Consider the following 15925-nt stretch of genomic DNA (forward strand, 5'->3'; position numbering starts at 1 on the left):
GTGTAAAGCAGCAGATAAATGTTGACAGCATTTTGTCTTTGTACATGTTGGGCTTACTGCAAGCATTGAGTGCAAATTGCAGAATAAATTCACATGCTGAATACTGGAGAAGAATTACATCAAAGATCTAATAATGAGTAACTGAAGCTGCCCGCAGTTACTAAAGCATTTAGCTTAGTGAGACACTTATAAAAGGTAAACATACCTATGAAAAAGAACAGTATAGTTTGCCTGTGTGGAGTTTTGAACTCTAATTCTTTTTTTGTATCAATATGCATTTTGAATCACTTCCTTAGAAGAAAATGAAAAGTAGAGGGTTTTTACAGTGGCCACAAGATTTTGGCACATGTTACAAGGTATCCCACTCTTTTAAATCCTGAGTTAGTTGTGCAAGGAAGACAGTTTCACTTCCTAATGTTTTTCCTACCCCCTGTTGTATTATTACCCTGGTTCGTTTAACTTGGAGGCTTTCTAGAGTGCAAATTCTGTGTGGAAGAATTGCATACTAGCTATTGTTAGAAAATACATACAGGTCTGTAGACCAACTTTGCTGTGGAAACTTTGTGTTAGAAACATTTTGGGGTAGCTTCTATACTTTAGATAGCCTGTATTAATTTTAGAGACTTAATGGTGGTGGGTAACTAGGTTCAGAAGTAGACCTTTGTAAAGAAGTATAACATTTCCAGGATTTCCAGGGTCTTTTAGAGTAAAAATGAGATATTTGTAAATCTTAAGTTGTATTGACAGAGAAAAGCCATGGTAAAATTGAATATTAGCCTTCTTTTAACGGCAGACTTTGAGAAAATGAACATGTCTTGAGTGATACAGGTAAACACACACTGTACAACTGTTCTAGACTATGTCTGTGTTACTAGACCTGGCAGCATAGCAGTCTCCCTGGAGCAGGTGCAGGCTTCAGCTGCACAGACTCGCTCAGTCTGCCACAAGTCTTCCTGCCTGTGCTCCTAAATTTCCTTCCCGCTGAAACCATGGCTTGGTAGGGGAAGAGACTGGAGTATCCTTCGTCTTGCTCTGACTTGGTTCTTCTCCCTCCTTACCAGTTGCTCTCAGCTCTGCCAATTGAATAGTTTGTGCAAAAGTGTAAGATCCAAAGTTCTGCTCTCTTACTCCCACAAAGCAGGTAGCAGCTGATGGCTGTCATATTAATGATTTCCTATCCTCAAAACTACGCATGTTAAGCAGAAGGGATTGGTTTGTTTTGCACAGTGAAAATATGAGGGTTTGGTATGTTCAGACCATGGAAAATCTGGACACAAAAAAGTGCTTTACTGGCTCATCTCTAGGTGAGTCTCATGCACATCTCTTGCAGTTATGAAATGAAGCTCTCCAGAGTGCAAAACAAAAGTTTCAATAGTTACGTGGCGCTGCTCATTGGCTGGCAAAAAATCATCTGCTTATTGAAGCTGGATGCTTCATGCTGTACATGGCACTTTCTGGAATGTTTTATTCACTCACTGAGCATTTTGAGCTTTGGAAGTGACTCATGAGCACAAATCCCAGTACATTTAGCCTTTTTCACTTTAGATTGTGTGTTTCCAACATCAAACATTTGTTGGATTTTCCTGTCAGAATAGCAGTCTCTAAATGCGTAGATTCAGTGCCAGCATCAGAACAGACTGGTAAAAAACCATCTGTCTGCTATTAGAATGGGTCAAATTCCTTTATTTTGCTATTCCCCACTGAGATGCAAGTTCAGACCTTTGAAAGCAGCATCTAAAGTTTTACACTTTGTTTGACTTCACAGCCAAGATACTGGGCAGAAAGTATAGGGCCGTTAGTGCAGCTTTTCCGCTTTAATGAAGTTGAGCAGAGCTTGTCCACAACCAGCTTTAGTTAGTCACTCACCAACCCTGTGCTTATTAGGCTGCTGCTGCTGCTGGTAAAGTAGATATAATGCTTACCTTACCGAAGTCTTACCAGGTTTCAATCATTTTTAAACAATACTGACAATACTTGTTAGCAGAAATGTCAAATAGTGGGTGGAACATTCATAACAAGGACCTATCAATATCTCAAGTAGAAAAGAAGGGAAAACATGAATACAGAAGGGGACAATGGTCAATACCCTTTGAAGGCAGTAAGATGCCTCCCATTAACTCCCACAGCCACAGGCCTGGGTTTTTCCATCCTTTCTTAATGTTGACATTGGTGTTTCTTTTATATTATTGACCTGCAAGATGTCAAGAGTGGACAAATTAAAAATGCTGCCATCATAAATGTGTATGACTCCAGAAAAGTGAGAGGAAAAGTTAGGCTGAAACTCAACAGTGCAGTAGGACGGTTTAACAACTGGTGAGTGAGCAGAACTGGCCCCGATAAGTAGGCCCAATTAATACCATAAAAAGCAATGCCTCTGTGCAGGATATTTTTCTAAGAGATTGCTGCTCTTTGGCTGTAGAAGTGACACACTTCACTTTTTCTGAAGGTGGTGCTCTTATTTTCCCTAAATGTGCCATAGAAGAAAATCGTGACGTGCAACAGTAATGACTTGTCCTGCCTTTATTCTTGTGTTCTCTTCCTGGTAGCACTGTAAGGAGAAATATTGCACTTGAATGTCATGCGGTTTATGACTTAACAGTGTTGGGCATCTTTTTGGCATGACTGAATATGTTCTAATGCCAGGAAAACATTTGCATAGAATAATGGATTTTGGATCCTCTGTTGAAATGTTCAGAAAAAGTGTTTTAAGTTATTTTTAACATCCAGCTTGTCTGTCTGTTGTGGAACTATAAATCTCCTTCTCTCCCTAAGACTTTCTAAATCAAGTTGTAACCTATGTAGTCTATTATGTAGACCCTCATAAATGAGGTGCTTACATTGGAAATAGTGCCAAAATATGACATCAGGAAGGTGTTGCTATAATTAATGTTTTTGCTGAGAAAGAGGGGAAAGTATTCTTAGGTTTCTTCTTCCTTTTATGGATAAGAAATATAATAATATATTACCTCATGATAGCATGATTCCAATGCAAATGGCAGAGACTGGTGGCTTATTAATAGGCCTCGCCTGTAGCAAGCCTCCTTTCCCCGCTTCAGTTTGAAATTGATTATTTTAATACAGAATTCCTGAATGAAAGAGGTTCTTGGCCTTTTCCTGGGCTGTTGAATAATGTATGTGGGAGAAAGCAAATAGAAGCAGAGGGTCTCAGCTGCCGGAACAATGGGCTGCGCACAGAGCTGAGGGGGCACATTAGTTTATCATTGCCTTGTCAATCCTCATAGGCTGGGAATCGTGGGATAGCCTGGAAAGAAGCAGCTGCTGAACGTGTGGTAAACTGACCGGGGCACTTTAGAGAGACGACTACATTTACACATCTGAAAACAAGATATTGATTTTCTCTACAAAGCTGGAGAGAAATAGTCATCCTGAAAATATATCTAGATCATGGCTTATTTGCAAATCTGCAGTGCTTTCTGGCTGTTCCGAGAGCCGGGAGCCTCCTTGTGATGGGGCTTGCAAATCTAAAAATAGTCTGCATAAACTTTGCTTTTCCTCTTAGTTGATTGACTGCCTTCCTAATCCTTTTAGTGATTCATTACAAGTAAAATGTAAATGCAAGCAAACTGGATTTGTAAACGTTAACAAAGATATTTTCCCTAGATTAGTAGATTTTTTGTAAAGGTAAAAATATTTTTAAAGTTACATATTCTCTTTCTGTGGGCCAGATCGATCTTGAAGATACACTTGTGTGATATCTCTGATATCACAGGCTCTGCCCTTTCTAACAAAAGTAGAATCCCTTCTGAACGCCAGTTTTGGTTTATTTTACCTCCTCAGGCAGGAGGTTTTCTTCATAGCTTTCAGAAGTGATAAAAATAAGAAAGTGAAACAATACTTGACATGAACAAAATGAGATGATTAATTATTTTAAATTATGAAAGATTTAAAGGAGAGATGAGCACACATTTCTAGGTACAGTGATTACTGTTTCAGTGAGATGCTGATGTCTTGCTCTAGGCCAGGTTATTAGGATGCTGTTATGTGACTGTGATCAGAATTTATGACTATTATTTTAGCTCCCAGGATCTTCTTTCTTTATTACTCAGCATCTTCTCTGCTGGGTCCATACAAGACCATGTTCACAATGTGAATCACAACATGTTGAGAAGTTCCAACTGAAATAACGTGCCTTGCCAGAAAGGAAATGTTTTTATCTATCTATCTATGTATCTATCTATCTATTGCAGATCCAGATTCCCCACTGGTGTAATGGGTTGGTTTGTTGTACTTATTTGTGCAGCTTGGGTGACAATTGCAAACATGAAGACACTTGGCTTCATAAGCTGCTTTCTTGGTTTTGTATTTCAAAAACCAGGTGCCTCAGCAGTTACTAGCAGGTGTAATCTCTGCACCTTAGCATACAGTACGCAGGTCTTGCAAGGGCTACACTTTGTAAAATAAACAACTTTAGATTTTGATACTGAATGTAATCAAAGGTAGCCAAAAGCCCCCCCCAAAACCAGGGCAAAATGAAGGCATTAGTTTGCCTGGGGTATTTTCAGACTATTATGGTGTTTTCCATCTGGATAGATGTAGGAAATTAGGCTCCTCATTGCTTTCCAGTCTGATATTGTGATGAGAGCAATGGAAGAACTAGAACAGAACAAAAAGATTTTGCCGTATCTTTTTAAAGTCAGGGAAAGTATACCAACTTAAGTGTGGTTTGATTCCTAAATCAGTGAGCTATATCACAAGGTATTACACTATATAATCACTTAAAATCACGTTTCTCAGTCTGCATCTGAGAAAATGAATAAATGCTCAGGTTTTCTAATGTTCAGAAAAGCCAGAATCCTCCTGTTGATCATAATGAGAATTCAGTGATTTTAAAAGTTGTTCCATTCATTAGTATTTGAACTTAAGACTCTAGGTATAAGCAACTACTGTCTTAATTAATTATTTCAGAATAATGGATCGAGGCAGATTTTGTTCTCAAAATGTGATAAAAGTTAACCTCACTGAATAAGCACCCTCTTAGGAGTTTGCGGGTTTCCCATAGAAGATCAGAGGCTTCTCAAAACACAGTAATTGTGTTGTGTGATTTCCTGACATCTCTCTACTCTGGTTTAAACTGGTCATTATGAATAGTGTCCTCATGAATAACCACATCTGTGAAAATGTTAGGTGAGACACTTAAAATCTGCGGTTAGAGAATCCTGACTAAGCAACAAGAAGAAAAACGTTGAATGACATCAGCTAAAGAGGAAGTTTATCACTTACTGGAACTTCACACTGTATTTGCTTCAGAGATCTTTTTTGAACAATAAAAAGCTCGAAGTGCCCTATCTTCCATTCCTTTCCTTGTGATTTCAGTAGGAGTTTTGCACGGGATGAGCCAGAAGGGATCCTCTTAAACTATGTCATGAAATACGGAAAAGGTATTTGTTTCTCCTCATAGCTATACATTAAAATAGTAACAGGACAAGATGAAGTCTTGACCACAAAGATACTGTTTTTAACTATCTTTTTTCCCTGGTGAAATAAATGCCAAGAATTTATAAGCAAAGGAAGCATTGGCATAGCTTTACTGAACACTTTTAAGACTAGCCACAAACTCTAGTCTCATTAAAATTCATGACCTATGGAATTATATGGCTGTCAGCTCTACTCAGTTTTCATTCTGGAGGCACATACTATCGTGCCACTTGTCAAGGGGATAATCTTCTAAGCAACATGTCTCAGGTTATATGTTTCTCCCCTTTCCTTTAATTCAAAGCAACAACTACCCTGGAAGAGAATATAATGAGGGAATACACCCAAATATGGGCAAGGATGCTCTATCTAAGATCTACTAAGTAACTGAACAATATGTATAAATTATTGGTCTGTCTTTGACCAGTCGAGTTGTTAGAGTCCTGAGAAACAGGAATATCTAGGGAGCCTGGTACCATTAGTTAGAGGATGTTTGTGACTTGCAGGACAGCCAAGATTGTTCCGATGTGTAGGAAATACTGAAATAAATAACAAAGTTTCTTTGCATTACAAAGAAAGTACTGATTACAAGAAATTGATTTCTGGATGAGATGGTGGATCATGTAAATGCAGTATTTCTAAACAAAATATTTCTGATGGCTTAGATGTTTTAAATGTGTGTATTTACAGGACCATGATGACAAAAATAACCCTCAGCAGCAGACATCAAAACACTGCTTTAGAAGACAAGTGTCATCAAATAGTCACCCCCAAACCTTTCTGAACACAAAGTCAACAATAGTCTGTCATAAGCCTAATTCTATAAATATAGGATTATGAAAATTGAATATTATTTGACTTTGATGTAAATTGATTTTTTCCTATCTTTGTTTCATGATTGTAAATAAGGTCTTTTAAATAACTTCATGCTTGTCAGATTGGCTTCTACCTCTCTTACATAACCTATCACAGAGCAGTAAGAGCTCAAGCATACGTTAATTTTTGCCAGAAATAAAGACTTCAATGTATGTAATATTGAACATCACACACAGCACGTGATAAGTACCATGGTTCAGAAGCAGAAGAGGATAAAGAGAGAAGCAGAGACCACTTGAGGTTGCAATTTAAAGCATCCCCCTGAATATGATACTGGTTTTATATAATCCTATGGGAGTACCTCATCCAACAGTTGTTGGGTTCTGTATCTGACTACATTAAGATGAAATCTGAAAAACACAGGAATGCATTGCCTGTTTCTTGAGGATAAATGTAGTTTTCATACTAAGAGAGACAGTTATCAGTGTTCCCTAATATGTCTGGGCACTGTGGGTTGTGATGAGGGATCATTGAACAGATTAATATAAAGCCTTGCTGAGCTGTGGAACTTGCCCTCTGTTGTTCACCTCCTCCAGGGGAAACTGTCATTTCTTGACACCTTCAAGTGCACTAAAGGCAGTTTAGGACAACAGAAGGCCAACACAGGAGTTCACAGTGTAAAGCTCTGATCCTTAAAATCCTGTTTCCCTTTGCCCCTGCAAAACTGCACTGAAATCACAGCGTGCAGGCATCAACAAGCAGAACTGGGGCCTGATTGCAGATGGTGTGCAATGACTGAGGGGAATGTGAAGAAGGCTGTTTTCCCAGGAGCATGAAACCGTTAGTCAGTATTCTTACATGCACTATAAGTAGAGTCCGTTGAATGCTCTGCAGGCTCACTTGGGTCAGGCAAGGCATTACCAGCTTTCTGCCCCCGGCTCCTCTATCTGGCAAATGAAATGTTCTTTGACTTAACACAGTCCCAGACATACCTGGGAAAAACAGTGGATATGAGTTACAACACTCTCAGATAAAAATTGCCAAATGACTTGTGGCTGCCACCTTGCTTTTCTCCTAGCTGAACAAATGCTTCAGTCCTCTCCTGCCCTTCCTCACTGGCCAGCTCAGAAAGCCTGCTGTCCAGTGTGTCCTGCTTCACCGCTGCCACAGAAGAACATCCGACGTCCCCTTTCCCCTCTGCCCGCTGTAAGTGAGAAGCAGGTCAGAGAACTGCATGCCTCATGCTGCCCCTGGGGCTGGCCCTGGATTGCTAAGCTCCCGCAACATCGCTTGCTCATGACTGTTCCCACGCAAGAGGCTTGGCAAACCAGCACCTCTTTCTATGACCAGTAATAGCATTTCCTGATTTTGGTTCGCAATTCCGTTCTCCCAGTTTACAAAGCATACTGCAGAGTTAAACATCAATCTGCCTTCATACTCCAGCCCCAGTAATGTGCTACTGTGCTCTGAGTCCTGCCTTAGTAACAAGGACTCTATTACAGAAGAATATCAATATTAAAGTAATTTTCTCAAAACATTTCCTTTTGTGCATGTGTGGTGTGGGGGAGAAGCAGGAAGTAATACCCGCATTTTCTTTCAGAGTAAATGTTGTTTAAATTACTCATTCTGCAGAGCAGCTAAACGCATATCATGTTCCCCTAAAATTTCCTATTAAAATATATGCTGCTACATATTCCCCCATTTCAAAAGATTTTTGGAATATATGAAAAATTGTAACACAGAATAGTTACAGTCTTGCTTTGTTTCCACTGATGTTATAGGAATATTTAGATATGTTCCTAGACCAATGATCCTTCACAGAATACAGTTTTATGAAAGGTAGTTGATGTGTTTTGTTTCAGAGGACAGAAATAGTGATTACTCAGAGCTTTCTCTGTAGTGTGAAACATAGTTAAATTTTCACTTCAAACAGTGAGGGAATACAGAAAGTCCTGTAATATACTCATTTGTTCTTGCCCAGTGTTTTGGACTGGCTGTAGTCTTTCACGTCAATTTTTTTGTACACATCTGGCACAAACTAGGTGGTCTTTGAAAGTGTTGGTGAAAGTGTAAGGAATGGAGCATTTGACTGAGAATCCTTTTCTTTTTGTAAAAAGTTTGTCTCAAATTTGTTGCTTCTGTGTCCTTGCTGCTGTGTTAATCCAGAGAAAGAGAAAATCTGACATCTATTTTTGCTCCTCGTCTCCATGCTATCTGTCATCTTTAAAGTTAGTGATCTCCTTAATCTGGTTCCCACTTATCTGCTAACAGATAAGGCTCAGTGGTTTAGTTAGTTAAACACTTCTGTCCCAACCGGCTTATTGTGATTTATTGACTTATTATTGTTCAGAAAAAATGTCCGAGCTAGGTGCAAAGCCAAAAAGCAGTCATTTGCTACCAGAGTTTCTGTTGTTGTTGTTGTTGTTAGTACACTGCATTTTCTTACCGTTCCACTTCTTTTCACATCCATCCTTGCCAAACCTGAGGAGCTGAGCAGAGTAATACACAGTGACTGCCCCCTTGGCTGTGCAAGTCTGATAACACTCACAGCAGGACTGTGAGTAAATAGCATTAAGTTGGGATGCAAACCAGCCAGGCCAGAAGTGCACAGTGATGGCTCCTGCTAACCCTCAGAAAGTAGCTAAGCTATGATGGTAGATGCTTTATAGCTGGTTGTATGTAAGACTCTGGCCCTCGCATTTTAATGTGGCACCATTTGGGAGTGATGACCAGGATCAGAAGCAGTGATAGTAGCTTGTGATAGGTTGTTCTGAGTTCATTTACAAGCAGATGAGCTCCACCCCAGCTGTCTTATTTCTTTCCCTTACTAGCAGTTGCAGCATGCTGGCTGTAGAAACAGAACTGTCTTCCACTCTCGGAAGAGAATTATGCTGCACAGACAGGATGAGGTGGGGAATTTGCTAGTGCTGTCCCTTTGGATTCAGGGTAGTAAATGTTTTATTTTTCCCCTGGACTGACAACGAAGATGGTCAAATGTAATTCTAGTTTAATGTCATCTAATGGAGCAGTATCTGTATTTCTGTGGGATATCTGCAGAAGCATCTTGTTGTCACACCTGAGGGCAGGTCTTCAGACTTCATCTCAGCAAAGCATTTATCAAAAGTTCACCAGTTCTTTTCATCCAAGATCAGGTATCTCCAGATGCAGCTGAGAAGTGACTACAGATCCTCTCTGCAGTCAGACAGGCCCACAGGGAAGTGGCTTCTTGACCTCACCAGTGGTGTAGAAATTAAAAAAATACAAAACATTTTCAGGTAAACTGTGAATACCTCTGTTACATTATAAATTTTTTGCTTATCATTTTCCTATATGAGTAAAGCTGAAATCAAAGGCAACTTAAGTTGAAGGTAATCAAAGGTAACTTTCTGTCAAATCTTGTTCTGACACCGCACCCAGAAATTACACTGCTTTCCTAAAATGCAGTATTATTACACTGGTATAGTCAGGGACCAAACATGTCACTGTAAGCATTCACTACAGCTTTTCCTCTATAGGAAGGGCAAAAAAATGGTCTGATGTGTAAGAGATCTTTATATAGGTGCCCATACTAAAGATCACAGCAGCTTATCTATTTAATTAGATGACACCCCCAACCAAAATAGTGTATACTGCTGCAACAGTTGGGTGCGGAAAAGGTCTCTATTAATTTGTCGAGTGAAAATGTATTAACGTAGTTGTCATATATCCAATGTCATGTGTCTTTGGATCAAGTCCGGACTTCAGTAGGGCAAGACTCATACAGGAACTTTGTCCTCCTCCATTCTCCAAAGGTCTTGAGAAGTTTTTAAGGTCTGTTTGACTTTGCTTAGTTTAATGTTATAATGAAAAGTTACTTTTTACCTCCACAGCATTAGGAAACTTGGGCTCTTCCTGGCAAATACAGGTCTAAATTACAGATTTAATCTGGATGCTTAGAGCTTCTTAGACTTGGCCATCCCTGGCTTCAGACAACATCAGTCTGGTGCTGATTCCACTCAAAGGTAAGTACCAACTGCAGAAGAGCAGGACATTCAAGACGACAGCTCTTTCATAATTTTTTCTGCACAGTCCAGGGACTGCACAACCATTTCAGATGTCCTCAGAGAGAGCAAGCATCCTGCCTTTGCTCCTCCACACTGGATCTGCTCTGCTATACACTGCAGTATGGTCAATGCGGGCAGCACAGTCATGAATCAAACCTACAGGGATCTGCTCTGACCTAGAAGAGTAATGTATCTTAACTTTTTCTGGTCAGAAGGTATAGTCTAATATGGAAGTATAAAAGGAAAGCTAAAGGCAAAACTCAGTCCCCAGTCTTCCACAGGGCAAGGAATTTGTACATTGATAAGGCAAAGGAAATGCCATAAATACAGATGTTTCATCTTGCTTATAATTTCATTGAATCCTAAACTATGGAAAGAAAATTCCTAACCATTTTGTTAGAGGTTACTTCCTATTTCCCCAGTTAACCTTCAGCTTGCCTAAAATGCTAACATTTTCCATTTAATCCATGAAATATATATGAAGTGAAAATATTCAATAAATGGAAAAACAGAGTTTAAAGCTAATTTGGGGAAACTCCTATGTGAGCTCATCTTACGAAGGATCTCTGAGCAGAAGAGCAAGTCTTTATCTCTAGCCTATTTACATTTTTTAAACTCACAGCCTAAAGCATATTTTCTTTTCCCAACACTGCTAAAATTCAAGATGCATCTTTAATTGGTTTAATGGAGCCACAAGGCATTACATTAGACAGCTTTTTCCTAGTTCACAGAGGTCATATTGACATGTAACTCATGGTATTTCCTTGTTTTCAAGATAAGATAAAACAAAGGGGAAGTGTTCAGTTCCAGGTGAGTGGGAGAGGGCACAAGAAATGAGAAGAAGATAAGAGTGTTTGATGCAGGTGGGAATTTATCATGCAGTGTCTTCTTGCACTCAGGCTGCAATTGCGTAGGAGTGTGCCTGCTTACAGCATCTCAGTCTTCTTATTCCTAGTTTAAGAATGCAAGCAGAGAGTGGTATTGCAGAGTAATGAAGAGTTGAATCAGCCAATGCCTCCTTTCAACTATCATAAGGCTATAGCAGGTTTTACTAATACAGATGGCATGATGCTGGGGTAACTTCCAGTCACGTCTCGTGTTAGAATAGCAGAATAAATGCAAGTAAAAGCTACTAGTGGCTGGTTTTCAATCCCATCCTCCTAGCAGAGCCAATAAGTTCTGCAGTTGTGAAAAATTGGGTTGAATTTTAATAACTGAATGCAACTTCTTTTCAGCAAATAGATTTATAAATCTCCTCTCTTCAGTGAAGTGTCATATACTTCTGGTCTCTTCTACACCAGTGCACATGGCAACCTTGACTAGCAGTGATAGGCAATAGTCCTTCAGTATTTACTACTGTCCTAGCTGAGTGCAGCTAACCAATAGTGCAAGGTTCATAAGGTTCCCTTGTTCCAGTTTCCCCCTTCCCACTGGGAACAATTGTTCTTGAGCCTCTTGTGCAGCTTATGTAGAGGTGAAAATGTTCTGTCAGTCTTAGGATTTTTTAGCCAACTCATGGCTCTAAGGGACAAACTGGAGTTCATGGTCAATAGCATGCAAACTAGAGATTGTTCTTAGAGTGGTTTCTAGTGGCTAGCTATCCTGAAAGTGAACATTGTTTTTTCTTCCGGACTTAGGGTCTAATCTTCAGCTACTGTCATGGATTTGAAGGTCCACAGGGATGATTGTGGTCATCTATCTTAACTTCCTGAATAACCTAGGACTCCCGTATGAATTGTTGCTGCAAGGTCAGTACTTGTGCTTCAACTAGAATATCATCTTTACAGAACCATCCATGCACAATAACGAAAAACATTATGGATTCTCTGCACTTACTCTGTTCTTCTACCAGCTCAACTTTGGAGTGAAATCTGAACTTTGCAGTTAATGTGAATTTATCAAGTTTCAAAATCCAGCCACTGCATCTTCTGTTTAAAATACAGCAGCATCAACTGTCAGATTTCTCTTCCTTTTGTACTGTGTAGGGACTATGATCGAGTCAGATGGTCTTTTTTGAAAGGAGCTAAATAGATTGAGCTCTTGGAGTCTTTCACCACAAAGCATGTTTTCCTGCCTTTTACTCATTCACGTGGCTCTTCTCTGGACTCTTGGATTCTCCAGTATTGGTTTTGAATTGTAAATGCCAGAACTGTGCACAGATTTCAGGAACAGTAGTACCAATACCAAAAGGTAATATAGCCTGCTGGTTCTTGAGATTCTGCTGCTTATATACCCCAGATTACTCTGACCCCTTTGGCTACTTTATTGTGCAGGAGACTAATTTTCATCCACAACCCCACAGATTTTTTTCAAAGTTGTTGGTCCCCCAGATAGATTTGTCAGCCCGTTATTGTGGCCTGCATACTTCATTTCCAGGTTTGTGATTTTATATTTGCCTCTACTGAAATGTATATTTGCTCATTGTGCATAATTTACCAAGCCATCCAGCTTACTTGTATTATTGGTCTAGTCTTCTTTAGTTAACATTCCCCCAGTCTATATTCTTTATCAGTAATGTTTTTATATTTGTTTTTTTCCCCAAGTCATTGATAGAAATGTTAAGTAGCAGGGAGTAGATCCTTAGGCACTGCACTTGAAACAGGTGTTGCACACGATTCCTATTTATAATTACATGTGGAAAACTATTATTTAACTAGCTTTTGATCCATTTAATAATTTTAGATTTTTATTGGTCTGGTTTATTAATCAAGATGTCACCCATAAAACATCACAGACATACAAACACTTTGCATCAACGCTGGCACACAAACTTTTGATTTTGAATTAGTCTGACAGCATAAGTTGTAGATAAACTGATGCTGATTAGCTTTGGGCTGATGCCTTCATTGTTACTAGTGTCTGTCTTTAGTAGGTGTTGTGTTGTTTGACTCTCCTGGGGAGATGGCTCTTAGCGAGATGTTCAACCTCCCAAAGTTCACAGAAAGGTCCAAAGTGGGAGATGGATGGTGTCCATGGCTCACCATGAGCTCTAAGGCAAAGTGCAGCTCCTTTGTTGCTGTTGCAGTATTTCTTACTTGTTTGTTTGGACACCACATGGTTTAATATTTCCACATATAGCTAATGAAATTCTCAAAATAATATCATTACAACCTCTTCCATTTTCTTTACTGGTGGATTATTTTTAAATAGGTAAAATAGCTAAAATGAAGATTGTGCAGATAAACAGTGTGATTTTTTTGAGATCTAATCATCATGTAATGCAAGAAAATAATATTACTTTATGGTATGGTAATAGCTAATGTTGAAATGTGTTACTGTCTACAGGTAAAACACCTGTATTACTTTAATGCAGCACAATTATTTCTGTGTTGTTAGATTATATCTAAGTAGATATCTCGACTAGCTTTTGTTAAAAAAAGCAGAAATCTCTGATGAATAATACCATGTGTATATCTCTTTGTGTGTCTCTTCCTGCATAAAATAAATACTAAATTACTTTCAAAATCTCATTAAAAATGTTTCTTCTCAAAAAACAGAGATTTTTCTTCTCAAAAAACACCTCAAAGCATGTCTGTCTTATCACTGAGTTTAAATGAAAGGGGGAAGTAACCATAGGTGGCAATTAATGTGACCTCCCCCCAAATTTTTCATCATCAAATTAATATTTTACTAAAACATCTCATTTAGGCACAAAAAATGCTATGGTAAAACCACAATGATTTGTAAATTGTTACTCTGTGAACTGTCTACTGTTGTTTCAATTATAGTGCCTCAATATTTGCAGATGCATAAGACCATTGCCAGTAATTCTTCAACATAGAGATGCAGTGTATGACCTGTATACATGATTTTGCAGACTGGAAGGCTGGGTAAATGATACAAAGAAATGATCTGTCCTATTTATTCCATGTGAATCTTGAGCAAAATATTCTAAATTTATCAAAAATTAAGTATTTTACTGAAAACAATTTTTATAAGGTGTATTGAGCCACTGTCTGGTATGTTAATAACAATTCAAAAACTCACCAACATATTCTTCAGATCTCTGACTAAATCATTTTACTTTCTGAAAAGCCATGCTGCTTCTTTACACCTTTAAGTCAACGGTCAACCTCTATCATATCACCATGATGGAAGCATGCTAGTGGAATTTGACTCTGAGCATTAAGGGTTAAGCTTTTTGAAAAGTGCATTGTTTTAAGTTTCCCAGAGGGTGAGTCATCTTGCAGTGCATTGCATCGAGGTGCATCAGTCATGCAGCTTTATGTCTTGGAGTCATAAAGTCACCTAATCAGATGTGACTGACACTATTTGACATGACAAGTCACCCAGGAAAGTGCAAGAAAACAAAAAACATGTTTTTCTGAAAATTCTGGTTAAAGCTGCTGTCTTTTCCCATGTTTTGTTTTACATTGCACTGGGGAACATATGTTTTATAATGGGTAGGGGGAGGGAAAATACATGAAAAGATTTTCTGATGTAGAAAAAATACAAGCTATTGTCATCTGGGCATAATAAAACTTACATAAAAAGTGTTCCTGCAGTCTTTTCACAGTGGAAGCCTTTGGGAACAGTATTTCTCTTTGGATATCAGAAGTTGAAGAGGCACGAAACTCTTCACACAAAGCACAAGTGCTTTTGTAATGTAGGGACAAACACGCATGCACACGTATGCACGAGGGCTTTTGACAAGAGCCACAAAAGAAATTAGACACCTATGTAACTTTATATGGCAGCACATCATACATGCTGAAGATTTCCTCTGCTTGAAAGTACTCAAACAAGACACTTCTGGCACAAGAATACTGAAAAATAAAAACCCAGGAGTTTCATAGACCTAAAAAAGGCTCCTCTTCCAGTAGAGTTGCTCTCTTTACTTCTGGCTCCATACCGTGCTCAGGATATGATGCGCAAAATTTTCGCAGGGCTTCTAAAGTTATTCTCAGGATGAAATGCAGCCTTCTTCCACTGCTCCTTTGCCTGAGCATCTATGCACACAGACTGTTGCACAAAAAATACTGTAAATCCTTGTACACATGCTTATACTAAGTGTGTTTTTCAGTTCTCCTGAAGTGCTGCATAGTTGGAAATGTCCAACAAGTTTATGCCAAGAAGAGTTCAGCTACAGTTTGTTTTTGCAATGGTGTTCTCTTTTTTATGGTATTTGACAGCTTTATTTAAAAACTGATTTACAAGAGTTACATAGTTTTTACATTATGACAGTCCTGTAAGATAAATGCTTGAAAGGGGTCCATAAGAATTCAAACACTGTGAGATGTAATAGTGAAAATTACCTGAAGAGTTTAGGCAGGTTGGCTCTTGATTATTTTAATGCTTATGGTTGTCAGTAATAAAAAGTTGAAGAGTCTTACAGTAGACATTTTCAGGTCCTTAGAAAATTATCCCATAATTAAGTGCTCAAGTACTATTTAGCCATGTTATTCCTTGTAGCCTTTTCCCAACACCTCATTCTTTCTCAGTGGAGTCAAGGAGGCAACAGCTTATAGGTAGGAAAACAGGAAGGTATAATATATGAAGATACAAAGTTCAGGTTTCTACGGCCAGGCACTGAGAAATCAACATTCAAAAAATCAAGTTATTTGCTTTTTTGTTGCATAAATGTGGATTTAGGAGCTTAATTGTAAGTCCCTGAGTTGAAGATTTGTGCCATG

Source organism: Harpia harpyja, chromosome 18 (assembly GCF_026419915.1).
Source record: "Harpia harpyja isolate bHarHar1 chromosome 18, bHarHar1 primary haplotype, whole genome shotgun sequence".
NCBI classification, from domain to species: domain Eukaryota; kingdom Metazoa; phylum Chordata; class Aves; order Accipitriformes; family Accipitridae; genus Harpia; species Harpia harpyja.